This window comes from Haliaeetus albicilla, chromosome 12, assembly GCF_947461875.1.
Source record: "Haliaeetus albicilla chromosome 12, bHalAlb1.1, whole genome shotgun sequence".
Taxonomy (NCBI): domain Eukaryota; kingdom Metazoa; phylum Chordata; class Aves; order Accipitriformes; family Accipitridae; genus Haliaeetus; species Haliaeetus albicilla.
The window spans coordinates 14,136,826-14,151,865 of NC_091494.1; the positions used below are offsets into that span (position 1 = coordinate 14,136,826).

Sequence of the window (15,040 nt, forward strand, 5' to 3'; positions counted from 1 at the left end):
TAACGTTCAGGATCATCTACACATTCATTTAATCTTGTAGTTCAACACACCTGCAAAGACCTTGATAAAGATCTCCTAATATTTACACTGATATACACAAGATTCAATGTCCAAAATTGATGGGTTCAACTTTAAAAAACCCTGTGGAGTCAAGAGTCTTTCTCCACAAATTCAAATAGGACTGAGATTAAGTTCTAAAAGCCCCATGCCCAGCTCTCCCAACACCATCAACCATTTAGACTTCAAAGATCTTTCCTCTGTCTTAATAACTCAGTATTCTTTTTCATATGGTGCCAAAGTTAAATGATAAAAATGTAATTTTTTTCCCAAATAAATTATAACTATTAAAGTTTTTCCATAAATTGTATCCCTTTTCCCATTAGTTAAAAAGGAAAAAAAAAAAAATCACATTTCACTATCATACCACAAAGCAACAACTAGTTTCACATAGCTGGTAGGAGAACTTTCCTAGTAGGAGAACTTCTAAGCTCCTCAAGCATTGATGTTCTTCAGGAAAATCCTGTTTGACAATGAATTTTCACCCTTTCTCTTGCAAAGAGAATAGATATATTTTACACTCATAACATGGCTCAGAAATGAAGTGATGCTTTCATCCTTAAATTGTATATTATTTTTTAAAAAAAGCAGACATTTGGTGTTGGATTAAATTGCTTGATCCCGAGAGATACCAAACATTCTCAAACCCTTTTTTCCAAAATGGCACTCAGTCTCTTGGCACTGTGCAGGATTGAGTCGCAGATCACACTCAGAATAAAATGAAGAATAAGGGTATAAATTGATTCAAAATATTGTTTTCTTGAGAGACTACAGAAAAAAAGTTCAAGATTTTAAAAAGTTGAGTAAGGTGAAAATGCCTTTGGGTATTCTTTCTCTGTGATATCTTCAAGTTATGTGGCACTTTATTGTTAATAGATAAGCTCTTGCAGGAAGTTTCTTAAGTTGTATGTCATTAATTGGCATTATACTTACGGGCTGTATTGTGGGTAATTCTCTGAATACAGATAAAAATTTCCTATTATAAGGACTTAAAGTTGTTTTAAGTCATGTGAGTTGCTCTTATGGTACTAGTTTCCAAAGCAAAAACTTGAAATAAACATACCTTTATATATTCCCCAGAATTTATATTATATTTAGCTAAAGGACAAGGCCCGAGTTCTACTTTATTGTATGATCACCTATTGGTTCAAAGACAAGTTCTTATTCTGCAACAGTTAAATGCAATTTTGGAGCTCTAAGAAAACAGTTTGCAGTTTCATTTTGATCCATATTGACCAAACCTAATTAAAGACATAAAAACAGTATAAGGGAAGAATGCATTCCTTGTTCTAGGTTCTGAAAAAACCCTGACGTAAAAAGGGAATTATTTGCAAGATTTTGAAAAACTAAAGCTTAACCTGCAGTCTTTAAAAGAGAGAGATCAATAAATTCCTCAATACTAACAAACATGTGACAACAGTACTAAGTATTCTTCTTGTTTAAAACCCTTTAACTAGAAAAGAATTCAGAATGTTCTTTCATAATGGTCCTGCTCTAAATTGTTGATATTATTGCTAATAGTTCCGTACAGGAACTTAGTTTTGACATTAAAGTTGTCATGGTCATTAAAAAAAAGTAAGTAGTAGATTAACAAAGGAGCTAAGTTTGAAATGACTTCTTTTTATCATCTTTCAGTGATAGGTCATGGTATTTTTTACCAGTGCAGTAAGGAACGAAGGACTACAAGCTGCCTTCATATCAATGGCCTTACAGTGGATTAATAATTTCTGAGCTATTCACTGCACTGGGTAAAAGATATGTTAACAACTGTGACTGACCCAGTAAAGATTTCCTGTACAGCATAGAGGCCTGTTGGTCCAAAATATATTTGTAGGCAAAAGGACAAAATAACGTATAAAAGACACAAACTTATGACATGAGAATTATTAATTATTCTAATTACTGCAAGGAATTTAAAAGGAATGGTACAAATATTCCTACACTTTCTGGAACTGTCCAGTTTTGGTGAAATGACATTTCTTATCTTTTGCCCATTAGGAAATTTTCCTCTATACTCAAATGAGAGCTGAGTGCATGTATGATACACTACGCCTGAAATACTCTAACTGCCTGTAGTGTGAACAAGCTGGCTGGGACAGCAGCAAGAAGTTTTCCCCTACAGTTGATCAATTCTGCTTCACAGTCTTGAGTAGGCTTGTATGGACCCATTTTCCTTGACTCTCTTTAGGTATAGTACAGAATAGAGTGATGTGTTAGGTTCACACACAAATCCTTAATCAGACAAGCTGTCACCCTACACAATCAGTTAGCTTCACTTCATCTCTGCCAGCAACTAGACAACAGAAAATTAAATACTCTAGAGTTACCAAGTCAGGACTCACCTACTAGGGAAGTGATTTTTTTTATTTATTTGTAGCTAAACTGGGAGCTGGTAAATTCATTAGTTCAAAACGTCACCCAAAACCCAACAGGATATGGAGGGGAGAAAAGCATAAATACATCTTCAGTGCAAGCAGAATGCAGTTCTGATGCAATTTTCCAGAGAGAATTGGATCTGCTTTATGCTGACTTCTGGTGTCACACGACATTTTAAGATAATTTGGACTGCACCTGTCTGTACATCAGTTATAAAGAAAAATTCTTCATAGAGATTCCCAAATATTTGGGCTGTCAATAAGATGCTGAAGAAAGTTAAAATAAGACACATTAATAGCTTTAAAACATTACAATAAATCATTTCCACTTAGTCACAGCAGCAACAATACCCTATTTAGTCTGATCCCTCTAGCATTCATCAGGCCCACACTGTTCATTCAACTTAAATTATTTTCTTCTTTATTACAGACAAACATAGGACTTGAAAGCTATAATAAAAACACTCAAAATGAACTCTGATAAGAACAATATCTTCCAATAAAAACTGATATATTTTTTTTCTAGACTGTCAGTTTAGTGTAGCAATTCTGATGCAACTCCCACTATTAGAACATGTAATAATTTCTGTTCTGTAACTGGTAGGTAGCCTGTATGCTGAAGAACATGACAGATTATCTATATGTATGTATATATATATGTACCATTTTTTTGAAGATGAGGACTTGATCAGCTGTTTTCCTTTCAGCCCATTTAAGCAGACAGTTCTACTAAACTATTCAATACCCTATTTGGAAACTGTAATTCTCAGTGTGGTACTTTTTGCCGTATACTTGATATATTTAACTGTTCAAACACTTCCAACCTTTTTCCTCCCAATTCAGTCCTCTGCTTTAGAAGACTGAATTACAAATTGAGAGTTATGACACTGTACCTATTCACTAGTGGTTCTTAGAAAATTACAGTTCAAGTTATAGTAATACTACAAATATTTAACATTAATAATTTTATGAAAGGCATCAATTTTATGTCACAATACCTGTATTTGATGAAACTAAATCATTGCAAAAATGTTGGTATTTTTGTCATTAAAAATGAAACATCTCACTGTTTAATATAAAGAGCTTTTTGCTTTTTTCTTCTTTTTTTAATTCCTAGGCATAAAAAAATTGGAAAGAATCATAGCCACTCTTGAAGGTCTGTGTAAGTGAGTTCATTTCCAGATGAAAATAATGACAAAAATGAAGAGGTGAGGTTTCGCTGTTTTGGTTTTTTTAAATCACTCAGTACTGGACATACATTTTAGGGTACTGGGATACTTCATTTTCTTGAAATTCTCAGGATTATATAATATTTCAGATTAGATGAGTCTGGTTTATAGCATAATTAAATTTTTATAGTTAAATGTGATAAATAAAATGCCTAGGCAGCTTTAATAACTTATAATGCTGGTCTGATCTCATGAAAATTGAGATTAATTTTTTGAAGATTGAACTAGGGGGTGAGGAAGGGAAGAAGAAATGTATCATTGCTGCATATTATTATCACAAAATGTAGCCAGTGGCTTTTGTAAAAACATAAAAATGGAACGATGCAAGTTAATGAAAATAATTATGAGACAGCCACACTATCTGAAGACCCACAAATCCACGCTTGGGTAGCAATACATAATTTTTGCTGAGTGGAAAACTGAAACTGGAGATCTAAAATTGTATTTGAATACTGGGAGAAAATATCAGCATTGTAGAAGTAATTATAGGACTGGATTTATAGCTTTTCCTGGTCCTCAATATATTAAAATGCCACCAGAGAAATACCTAGCACTTTCTCTGAAAATGAAAGTTGGATTAAAAGAATCTTAATATGAGCTAAAACCACTATATTAAGAAATGAAAAAAAGAAGAGCCAAATCCCTCCATAGAAGAAAACCTGTTATCCTGGCCAATTCAAGAAGCTGTCAGAAAATTTTGGGGTAGACTAGACTATTCTAAAGGACTGTTATCCACTCAAATTTGCACAGATTGTGTGCTCAAATGAGTATGCATATTAATGTCATGAAAATTTTGAAATTATGTTTGCTAATCATATTTCTATAGTAAAGATATGAATTAATCACACATTAGGATATATTGACAGATGCTCAGATACTGGCTGAGGCAGCAAAACAGGCTTTGTGACTACAGCTTTGATTCTCCCTCTGCCTTCTGATCACAAATCTGTTGAATGCTCCATCCCAAGATGCAAGCCAAAGACCAACAGATATTCTAAATTGTGCTAACAGGCCTCTGGGGCCATCTCAGCTTTTGGAAAAAATAAAGTTGCTTGCAAAAAAGTTCTGACCTCATTTCTTTTTCCCATCATGCTTCTTGTCACATTACAGGGAGCTGATGCTAGCCAACTGAAATGACTTTATGCTAGCCTCAGGCACTGTGGCCTCAAAGTGCCACCATTTCAACTTGTAAAATTTTTTCCTTCACTATATTTTTTTCAATATTTTGGGAACACCCCCCCCAAACTAAAAAACCCCCACAAAGCCCCCCAAAACACTAAAATTATTTCCTAGTACCCAAACTAAAAAATGCTATTAAAAACCAAGCATCAGCAAAACAGCATTAAAAGTACATTTGCTGATATTCTTCACCTTACACCAGAGCAAGTCAGTAGTAACGCTAATGAAGACAGAGTGTTCGCAGTGCTGCAAAAATTGTCTAGAAGGAAAATCTGGTCTCAACATTTACGGGGAAGAGAAAAATCTGAACATGGTTCTCAAAATTAATGCTCCCTTAGCAGAACTGTTGCAATATTATAATACCAAGGACTCATTTTGAATTCCCTCTACTATCCTTGATGTCTATTTAAATAGCTTCCTTAGTATCAACGTGGCCATAATGAAAAGAGACCAACAAGGGAAAGAAAAAAAACCAATTTGCATAAAGCTTGTGGAGAATTGATAAGGTGGAGATAGGAAGTCCTACAAGACAAATTCATTTGCAAAAACAGGATGCAGACCTTCCTAGACCCAGATGAGGTAATAACATCCTACACTTAGTTTACCTTTGACAATATGCATCTCTCTGGTTGTCATTGTCATAGGATTATAACATCTAATCAAAATAAGATTATAAACCTCCTAGACCAGAAAGAGATAAAACAGATTAAAAGCAATACCAAAACATCAGTGACACACTAACAAAGGTTGTGACACTGTGTCCTAAACCCACCCACCTCCCCAAACCTTAATTTCTCTTTTAAATCCAGAAATTTATGTAGCTGTGAACTTTCAGCATGCTATATCATCATGGAATCATGGCCAAACAGCTTTACTACATTTCCACCTCTGATTAATTAATAATTTCTGCAGATGTGATATCACATGGATTTAGAAATACATCCACAGGAATACATAACTGACTGTTCCCAGCCTATGCATGTTTGAGTCTGAGTAGCATCCAAATTAAAACTTCTTCAATGACAGTCAAGACAATTTATTTCTGCACCACATGCTGGATCAGAAAATCTTTCATAGGACAGTTAAACATAAAACAAGGAGAGTTAAGTCAATATGAAAAGTGCAGAAAAAATTGGAATCTTGGAGTCTGAGTTCCTTATGTGTGTGGATGACAACTAGAGCACACTTCATCTGAGACTTGAGAGGAAGGACAAAATGGAAGAAGTAGAGAAATCAGCAAAAGAGACAGCAGATCTGAAACAAGAGAAACGAACAAAACTTGAAAAGGAAGAGGACAACTGTAATTGGACTTGGTAGCAGCTAGTAAGCAGGTGAAAAGGGTCTTGAACCTCTCAGAGCAAATCTAGACACATCATTCTTGACCTGTAAAATTTCAAACAGGAATTCTAGAAAAGCTAAGCAAGGAGTAAGCAGTTCTGCTAACTTCAAGTTATTGCTGAAGTTTGACAGATATACAAGGAGAGATAAGAGTCTAGTTCAAACTATTTGTGTAATTTGGATGCGTTTTTTAAAAGTACAATCTTCTAGATTTTCATCTAATTCTTCTAACGTATCAAGTCCACATTGACACAAATTTTTGCACAGAAAATTCCAAAAATGCCTGTTGGCCACATTAAAATCCTCAAAGGCATCCCTCTGTTTCTCTGTTTGTAGAGTTCCTTCGAGTTACAAGATAAAAAATTGTAATCCCTTTCATATCTTAGTTGAGTGGGTAAAGCACTTGCCTAGAGTATAGGAAAGTTTATTTTAACCCTTAAGAGCATTACCACTTTCCAAGCACTATCATAACTCTTATCCTATAAATTTAGGAGATAATCTGTTTCTCCCATACCTCCCTTCTGATACACCTGCACTATTCTGTAAGAAAAAGAAAGGGATTCATAGGCTGTTTATGCATTTCCTTTATATTTTCACATAAACAGTCTTTGGTGCAGGGTTTTGATATCAGATTTTTCTTTTCAAGAACATAAATATAAAGGTAGACCCAAATTACAACTTCCAGACATACCTACAAATCTCAGCAAAAGCATGAAAGAAATAAAGTAACATTTCTGAGGTTGTGAAAAGTAAATGTACAGAGACTAACAGAGAAACTCAGAAACTCGGATTCTCAGGGCTCTTTGTTACTCAGGAGCAGTTCCGTCAGCAGTGAATACAACTCATCACATGTATAAGGCACTCTTATGCCACAAAGAGCTACTTCTGACAAGCAATGTCTATAAAATCACTTCCATCTATTATTCTGCTCTGTAACACAAAATATGACTAAAATGGAGTTCTTACTGGACTCCTTTTACTGATGACTAAGGAGTAGCATATAGGAAGGAAAAAAAAAAAAAATCTAAATTCAAGACTGACTAATAGTCTTTTCCTGGGAGAAAAGGTTACATCTGAATTAAGAATGCTGATGATGTTACCAGAGAAAGAAAAGGACATGGCTTTTGAGGGAACAGCAACAATGACAGAATCAATATAGATGAGTACATAATATAAAGAAATTTTATTATGACATTAGTGGTGTAATTTATGCTCAGTAATTTGCCATAACTCACACCTCTGTCTCTTTAAATAGCTTAGTTTTCTACTCTGTAAAGTCTTTTCACTACCATTTCCAGCTCAAGTTCAGCTTAGCAGAAACATCTAGATCTGATTTTTTTCTCTGTGTATCTGTACAATATCACAAATATTTGCTTAAAAGTTATATATGGTCAAGAAGCGCCTTTTGTTATTAAAAAAAAGTAATACTAAAACTCATTCCAATTATCATCTGCAAAATATTAATGACATGAAATATTTTGGTTTTAAATGAGCTTCACCATCTCTTCTGACAATACTAGGGCAGTACACTGTAGCTACTGTCGAGAAGTTTATGTATTCTACCAGCTGGTTCTGCAACTTTTTTAATTGCTGAAGTATGACAACGTCAGAGAGTTCTTACACATAGGTACTTAGTCACCCAAGTACTTTTAAGACATTAAAGAAACTAACCAGACTTCAGGAGAGAACTGCAATTTTGAAACTGCAGCTTATAAAGGAAACTCTACTTTCTTTTGTGCAATGAATCAATGACCAGATGAACTCATATAAGACAATAATACTTCCTGCCTCTTCTTTGCCCAGCATTCAATCAAGTGTATAGTAAAGATCATAGAAAAAAATTGAGACTCTAAGGACTACTTATGCCTTTACTGGTTTCAGTTCCTACCATAGAAAATATGATTGTTTGGTTCATAGCTGTTACTTGTTACGGTGTAGTTTAAATTTGTTTATACTGAGAGTTTATACTAATTCCACTAAACTATCTTGTTGGTCTTTAGCTGCTGTAACTGGGACAAAATGCTAATGTAAAGGAAGTGTAAGTTTTACCTGCTTTATGTATTTAAGGCAGCTCTATCACATACTGAATGAAAGTAGGTGACTTTTAGCTCAACGACACAGTTAATCAGGGCTGTCCTCCTGATTCCAGAATGTTTTTTCTTTATTATTATCATCAAATGTGAGCATACTTTTCTTTATTATTATAACGAGTCATTTTAATGAAGAATGTCTAGAAATCTCAGTATATAAACTGCTGGAAAGTAAGATGTGATTTCTTTACTCATACCTTGTCAGATGAAAAAAATCATTTTGCTGTTTGAAAAAAATTAAATTCCAGCTGAACTAGACAAGAACTCTTACCTAGACTGAAAAAATGGGAGGAAAACCAAACATGAACACCATATAGAGGTATATTGGTGATTATCTGTAGAAGCATTACTGAAAAGAAACAAACAAACCCCAAACTTGCTACTTTTAGTCTTCAAATACCTTGAAATACGACTAACACATTTATTAAAATCTCTGCTGAAGAGAGGTTCCAAGTATCACAGGTATGTCGACTGGGGGAAGTTTGAAGCCAGGCTAAGACTAGTTATTGGCTAATATTTCAATCGCAAAAAAAAAGGAATAAATTAGTATCTGAATGCACTCTCTCACTTCAGTAATACTGACAGAATGCCTGCTCTGTAGAGAAATAAGACGACTGGGAAAACTGCTAGATATGGTCTGGTGTCTAGAGTGTTTCTAGTTAGCCATGTTCTAAAAATCTCTTTATGTTGTTTGCACTCAGCATCCACAAGTTTAATAGTAATTCTAGGTTGGCATGGTTCAAAACCCACTTCCAATTGCCTTTTGATTGACAGTAGATATTTTAACAGATTAGCTTATAAATGATAGAGGAAGAAACCACAAGGCAAGATGTTTCCAGTTGCTTTCATTGTAAAAGGGTATCCTTCTCTGTAAGAATCTAGTGAAACGATAATAAATCCTGTTTTCTGCATGAGAAATTAATGTGTTCCTTATGGCAACAGTCAGCTAGAATCCAAGGAATGATCTGAAGCAGTTGCTTTACCTGCAGGACACTGAGGCTTGTATTGTTTTGTAGTTGGTGTTCTGTATTTTGACATGAATGAATATGTTCTCGAATTATCTTTCTAGAAGAAAAACTATACTCTTGTTTCCTACTTCTCCACTACCTTATGTAGACTCTGGAGCATCATTAATTACTCTCCTTGTATTCTTGATGTGATTAAGCTTAGTTACAGTGAAAATAGTTCTCAACAAGAAAGAGAAAGAGGAAAAAAGAAAAGAAAAAAAATCAACCAGCAAAACAACCAACAAGCCCAAACATCCCCCCCCAACATCAAATCCACATTTTAATTTTTTTTAATTTAAAACAAGAATATTTCTTTCCACAACTGCAGCACTGCTTTCATTTTTCAGAACTGTTCTCCTGTTATACTCCACTAAGGCTATATGAATTCTCAGTATACGAGAGATTTGTGAACATTTTATCAAAATTTGAATTCATCTGGGTCCAGCAGCTGCCTCTCTGCATAATTTGGGATAAACAGTGACTCTTTATTTCTTTTTTAAGATTAACAGGAAAAAGGCAGAAAAGCAGCTTTGGCAACAGTTTGGGTGGAACAGGTATCCGTGGCCTTGCAGTTGTTTGAGATGTCAGGATTGTCTGAGGGGTGGGGTTCAAAGGGAGAGAATGACAACAACAAAGACAATTACTTTAAACTTGGGAGGAGCTAATAGTATGAAAGGCTGGAATGAAGGAGGTTGGAGCAGATACAAGCCTGTGTATATATGTTTTAGGTTTGGTGGGAAGTCAGAGGGAAAGCATATAAGCAAGGTAATATGCTAAAGAAGGGCTACATCATAAATTCTGGTCGCTGCCATTTAGGCTGAAGACTAGTAGTCTGTGGATGGAGGCACATACAGAAGGATAAAGGTAACAGCCACTGGACTCCTGCATATATTGAGGGGTGGGGGGGTAGCAATTGAGGGGGGTCTGTAGGCAAGTTATTTCCATGTTACTCCTCGTAATAGAGCAAGTATAGCATTTTATATTCTTTTAAAAACATTTTTAAATGCTGTTAACTAGTTTTTTTCCCCCAATATAAATATTTAATTAGAAGCACTATATAAAGGAAAGAAATTACAGAACTAATTAAAACAAAAAATCATTTCAAGTACACAGACGAAACTGAAAGGTAACAGCGCAAAAGGGCATTTGTGCACAATAAGGTGCACAATATCCAGTAGAGACGTGGAAAGGCTGAACCACCAAACTCTCATATCTCAAAGATAGATAAACAATAAATGTACACCTGCCTGAGAAGATACATTTCAGTTTTAAGTGGAGAGTAGGAGAATCCACTGGGAGATCTAGTGCAAAAATGTAGTTCCACTAATACATGTGTGCTGAAAACACACATCTCAATCCTATTCTTGGTGAACTGCACATTTAGTGCTTTTTCTTGCATCTGGACTGAAACAGCCTTGACTTTGGGGATATGAACTAGAAGTTCTCCTATGCACAAATTCTCTGTACAAGAACAAATTCAATCCTTCTAATAACATTTAAGGGGACCATAATTATGCAAAGATTGTTGGCTATCAGCTGGAAGTAAAGTTTAATAGACTGATCTAGATTGTGAGATCTAATTTTTTTTAAAACCATAACAGCTACATTATGAGCACTAACATACTGAGCAATGCTGTATTGACAGTGAAATATTAGCTTTTGTGTATAGTCTTTGGAACATTAAACACTACAGCCATAGACAAACTGCTCATGTTATGCAGGTTATACATTAAATTCTCTACTCCCCTTCCTACCTCCAACAATAACAACCCAACAACATCCTGACATAGAAGGTAATGAAGTTGAAGGCACAAAAGTTATCATTGAAGGCAAGAAAAAAACCTGTAATATTGACTATTTTTTGTGTGCTTCTGAAGATATTCTGCATAACAAATATCTATTTGAATTTGTCAGAGAATCCAAGAAAAATAAATTTGTTTTACCATTGAGAACATGCTACTGAAGGAAAGGAGTAATCATCTGCATCCAGCACCATCTGCGTACCAGTAGCAAATTTCAGAATGGATTAGGCCATGTGGTAAAATTATCAGTCCCTGACATCACTGCCATCAGACAAGTAGTGAATTAATACAAAGCAAGTCTCTGGTAAAAGTAAAACTGTACTACCCTAGATTCGTATACATGATGAAAAACCCAGCTGACTTCCATGTACTTTTCAAAAATATTGAAAGGATGAATTCTAAAGTGTCTCATTTTCAATAAAATGAAGAAGAAAAATAAAATGAAGAAGTTATTGTTCGATACTGGCATGGAAAGAACAGGAAAGGTGGAGCTTTTGCCTTTTAACAGGGAAATAGCATGAGAAGCCCCAGGAAAACTGTATTTGGTCTTTGCCTTTTCTTTCTCATCCTGGCTTTTCTCTCATTTCATGCAGCCAAGTGGAGATCATTGCAGAGAATGAAGAGTTGCAGTCTGTGCCATGGACTTGGGATGTGCTGGTGCATGTGAGGTGGGGTCACAGCACTGTGCTATGAAAGAGAAGGAAGAGTAAGGCAGAAGAGGCAACTGAGGTATTTCTATATAGATAAAGCAAGTTATCAAGGGTTGTGAGGGAAAGAATCTCCCCTCACTTCAAAGGGCAACAGCTTTTGGGGAGAGTAAAAGGGAAAAGGAGTCATAGCTAAGGCTGCAGCCAGTTATGTTGGCAGTGAAGAGGCTGAGGGCTCCCTGAATTTAGGATTAGTTTTTGGATGCAGGAGTAGAGTGGAAAGTGTGATTAAAACAGAGCCACAGCAGCCATTGAGATGTCACAGCTCTTCAGCTGAATGAGAAGTTAAATGCAAATTGCATCACTGTTTTCAGGGAGGCCTAGTGAAACAGAGGCTTGCACAAATATATTGCAGACAGCAAAGGGAGTAGAGGCCCAATCCAAACTTTGTCAGCAAAAGAAGTAAGGTTTGAGCTAAAAACATGAGCTAGTATTGAGCTACTGTCAGTCATTTGAAGTAGTCCTGTGCAGTGGTTACAGGATGTCTGTACAAGGGATTGACACAGCTTATTCTTAGAGGATTCAATATTTGAATTTATTCACCTGTGATTGGAAGAGAAGGCATAAAAAGACCAACTTCTGTCTGTATAGTTCTTGTCAGTGGCAAAAGGCCTCCTTACATCTATGAGATTGGTTTTTGTGTGCAACCTACAATAAGTAAGAATTCTATACACTCTTGTACACCACTTTTCTAAGTCCTACACCTATTAGGAAACCATAATTAAGTAATTGGCTATGGAAAGTAATGCATACAACAAAACTGTATGGTCAAATGCAGCTTCCTGCATGCATAGATATCAATACTTGATTGCCTACACTCACACAGTCTGCTTACAAAATGCTATTCCTAAATTAGACAACAACTAGATGTTAAACTGTTTCTTTTCTGGTTTTGCACATTGCAAACAATATGACAGAATGAGCTCTGTCTTATTAAGCTTACTCGTATGGGGTGCAAACAATATAAGGTAATGGAGCAACAAGAAGTAGGTTACTTAAAAAAGGGGAAATATAGGTTACTTAAAAAAGGGGAAATAAGGAAAAAAAAGAAGAAACATAAGTGGAAAATTTTCCTTAAGATTTTGGTTATGTTAAGAAATAATTCTCTAGCTTAAGCAATGAAAACCTAACCACATGCAGTGATCAAAATTGGGCCATTTAAAGTGACAGATGATAAATCCAAGGCAGTTTTGGACTAGCTTTATTTTCGGTTTCGGATTTCTGATTTTTCTAGAGAAAAAAACCCATTCTTTCTTATTCTAGGAATACAGCATTGAATGTAATATACAATTCTGCACTGAACAGCATCTATAAAAGTATCTGAGAATGTCAATTTCTACACTGTATTTCAAGAATTTGAATTCATTTTGATGTTAAAACATTGTTCTCCTACTAGTTCTGGAAACCATGCAGTGATCTATACACCAGACTTCTCAGAAGTAGTTGCTGACAGTTATGAACAGCTTTTTTTTTTTTTTTTTTAAATACACAGCCCCAAAGTTTTGTACCAGGCTTACACACTAATGCTTCTGAGTATGATCATTCTTAGTTTCAGTAGACCGCAACTTACTGTGTAGTTTTTAAGACATCAGATTCATGCTTCTCAGTGGTGAGGTACATTACTATTAGTGGTGCATCAAATCATAAATTACTCAAATCTGAGGCCATCAAAACAGATGAGTAAAAATGAATTGACATTGCATAGCACAAAAGAGAAAAGAAGAATATACCATCTTTACGGATATGACAAAGAGAATTTGAGGCAACCATCAGAAGCTGCCTCTGTGATGCCTTTTGGTTCTGATATGCATTAATTTTTTTCAATAAAGAAGCCACCAAATATAAATTGCCATACATCAAATCAAAATGTTATTATCATAATTTGCTAGCACAATTGCAATGGATCTGATAAAAGCCTTCCATGATTCCGTTAGAAGAATAATGTGAACATGAGCATAGAGAGTTTTAGTAAATGTTTTTGTGGCTATTACATTGCTGAAAAAGTATTCAAATCAGTAACCTAATCAAGAGAAACAAAGTTGCTTCAGATGTGCTAGTTTTATGTTGACAAACAATATAATTCAAACAGAAATACTAATGTTTTGCATTTGGAAGTCAGGAAAGAAAATTCACAGCACTTATATTGGTCTATTTTTAAAATAGAGAGATACAGTACTTGGAAAATCCCATTCAAAGAAGGACTAGCTGTTTTGGCATAGTAAGAAATTGTGCTAATGAATATAAAAGGAAAAAGTTTTTATCATTTTAGTACTGAGATACTTTTGACTTTTTTGACCTTATGAGAAAAATGCAACTGATCAAAGCGAAAGCAATTGTGTGGTTTGCAAGCCAAGAGAAGTATACTATAATTTCATGGTAATGCCAAGGAGCACGTTAGTAAGAAAACAACATGAATTATCTCTCACAATATTTAAAATGTTTCACGTTCATTCAGCAACTAATCCTGCACAATGTCACATATGGCCTCACACTTTTACAGCAACTCTGAAGTTTCTATGAGCTGGAAAAGGAAGAAATACAACACTTTCAAGGTATGACAAACTATACAGAAACTACCTAAGCCACTGAAAAGATGGAGAATGCTCTTAAATTTGTTTAAGGTTCTCATGGTTTAACCCCAGCCAGCAACTAAGCACCACGCAGCCACTCGCTCACTTCCCCCCACCCTCCCATCCAGTGGGATGGGGGTGAAAATCGGGAAAAGAAGTAAAACTCATGGGTTGAGATAAGAACGGTCTAATAGAACAGAAAATAAGAAACTAATAATGATAATAACACTAATAAAACGACAACAGTAATAATAAAAGGATTGGAATGTACAAATGATGCACAGTGCAACTCAACACCCACTGACTGACACCCAGCTAGTCCCTGAGGGATGATTCCCCCAGCCCCCACTCCCCCCAAGTTTATATACTAGATGTGATGTCACATGGTATGGAATACCCTGTTGGCCATTTTGGGTCAGGTGTCCTGGCTGTGTCCCCTCCCAACTGCTTGTGCCCCTCCAGCCTTCTCACTGGCTGGGCATGAGAAGCTGAAAAATCTTTGACTTTAGTCTAAACACTACTTAGGAACAACTGAAAACATCAGTGTGTTATCAACATTCTTCTCATACCTAACTCAAAAACATAGCACTGTACCAGCTACTAGGAAGACAGTTAACTACATCCCAGCTGAAACCAGGACAAAGGTTTAGAAATAAAAGTTACCCTAACTATACGTTCCACAGCAG

At 35.4% G+C, this 15,040-nt stretch overlaps 1 protein-coding gene across 4 annotated transcripts in view; it reads right to left on the reverse strand.

The window, feature by feature from the left end:
* The window catches only part of UNC13C (unc-13 homolog C), a 201,049-nt gene that overhangs the window by 154,216 nt on the left and 31,793 nt on the right, over window positions 1-15,040 (reverse strand). The window lies entirely within an intron of this gene.